At 62.8% G+C, this 2,001-nt stretch overlaps 1 non-coding gene across 1 annotated transcript; it reads right to left on the bottom strand.

The window, feature by feature from the left end:
• Positions 1–293: 293 nt before the first annotated feature.
• LOC137364821 (5.8S ribosomal RNA) lies at positions 294–447 on the bottom strand. Its single transcript, XR_010973191.1, has one exon. It is a non-coding gene; the product is annotated as a 5.8S ribosomal RNA (ribosomal RNA).
• Positions 448–2,001: the final 1,554 nt, after the last annotated feature.

Here is a 2,001-nt window from a genome sequence, read left to right as displayed (position 1 = left end):
GCTAACGGCCCGGCAGCAAGCAGTCCCAGCACTGACGCAGTCGTTCGTTTGCAACCCACTGACAGCCGTCCTGGGAAAAGCAGAGGCTGGCCGAGACCAGTGCCGGCGCGCCCGGAGGCCCACGCCGGACTGCCCCCCATCGCGATTAAATGGAGGGACAGAGGTCGAACTCTCCCAAAGGCGGAGTAAACTCCAGGTCTGCACTTAGGGGGACGAAGAGGAGCAAAGGAACCTCTGCGACAAAACCCCAGCCGCGCTCCCGCCGGCAAAGGCGAGTGCGATTGATTGTCAAGCGACCCTCAGACAGGCGTAGCCCCGGGAGGAACCCGGGGCCGCAAAGTGCGTTCAAAGTGTCGATGATCAATGTGTCCTGCAATTCACATTAATTCTCGCAGCTAGCTGCGTTCTTCATCGACGCACGAGCCGAGTGATCCACCGCTAAGAGTTGTCTCAGGTTTTCGGTCCGTCCCTCGCGCGAGGGGTCGAACCCGGAACGTGCGAACGCTCCCCCGCCCTCCCCAATGGGGTGTGGGGGGTGGGAGAGCCCCAGCCTGGCACGGCCCTTCGGATTTCAGTCGAACAATCACAATGACCAAAGAAAGGTTTTCACGCGGCCAACGTGGTCAGGGCGCTCGCGAGGCGAAGCGCGTCAGCTCGTCCGACGCCGGAGCCCAACCGTGCCGACGCGCACCACGGACAACAGAGGCAGGGTCTCTGCCGCCACCGAGGCCGGGAGGACGAGGAGAGAGAGAGAGCGAACGCGGACGGACTGAGTGGGGTACAAGGCCGACAGGATGAGCCCGCTGCGGGGAAACAAATCCTGCCTCCGCGGCCAGGTACATTCTCTCGAACGTCACGGCTGCCATCTCAAGCTCGACACCGGCAACGGACACGCGAGTCTTTAAACCGCCGCTCCGCCAAAAGCACCAGCTCGCGGGGCCGGAGGGGGAGTCGTGTAGGTACCCTGTACCGGTAAAGGGAGGGTGACTAGAGCGACCAAAGTGTCCCCACGGTGGGAAAGAAAACCGGGCCTGCATCACCGGATCAGTCCCTGCAGAGCTCACAGTGGCCGGTTGACGAGGTCCCGACGGCGGGCCGCCGGGCAGCACCCAAGCCCGCAGAAGCTCCCTTCAATTCGACTGCGGTTGTAATGCTGCAAGACGGTGGCAAGTCCATAGGAAGGCGGGTGCTTCTACGGTCGCCGGTCCCGGACGAGAGCTGGGTGGCCCGTCAGTGACAGCGTAAAGACGAGGAGAGCCTGGCCAGTGAGAAGAGAGGAGGAGGGGCTGGAGGAAGGCGTGGAGTACAGAGAACGAAAGCCTCACGCTCACCCTGCCGGATGGGCTGCACAACACAGACGAGACCAGAAGTCGAGAGACCGGGCCGCAGGCCAAGGGGGGGGGTCAGGCATGGGCAAACGAGCAGCTCGGACATGCGGTGGAGTAGCGGTGCAGGCAAGATTATCTCGGTCGTGGAGGGGGCAGTAAGCCAAGGAGCACGAAAGTGTGGAAGGCAATGAAGCCAGCGCAACACGACGTAGCATCCCAGAAACGCCTCCTCACTCGCAACGTTTCCAATCTCTTGCCTTTCTCTCAAGCAGACTCTCCGCAGTCCCCACTGAACGAAAGCGACCGTGCCGTGCCAGGGCCGTCCCTGTGTCTCAAGCCGACGGGAGACATCTTTCTCGCGCTGTGCGCACCCGGTAGCGAGGTTGGCCACGAACTCTCATCTCTCGCTCTCTCTGCGCCTCGTTTCCCCGTTCTCAGATCGCGCTCTCTCATGCAGTACGACATGTGTGACGGAACCCGTCTGTCTCGCTTTAGCTCCCGGTGCAAAAATGCCTGTCCGCCGGGTTCGCCAACGAAGGGGGGTTGAACCTCCTGCCCGCGCAAGAGGCGCCGGGAGCGATTCGACCAAGGCTGCGGAGCCTGCCACTCCGCGAGCAACTCCTGCTGGCCGACCGCACCTCAGGCTCATGTTAAGGAGGAGACGGGGCCGCTC

This window comes from Heterodontus francisci, unplaced genomic scaffold (assembly GCF_036365525.1).
Source record: "Heterodontus francisci isolate sHetFra1 unplaced genomic scaffold, sHetFra1.hap1 HAP1_SCAFFOLD_1072, whole genome shotgun sequence".
Classification (NCBI taxonomy): domain Eukaryota; kingdom Metazoa; phylum Chordata; class Chondrichthyes; order Heterodontiformes; family Heterodontidae; genus Heterodontus; species Heterodontus francisci.
The sequence above is the reverse complement of the archived record's forward strand: the minus strand, read 5'-3'. Positions and strand labels throughout refer to the sequence as shown.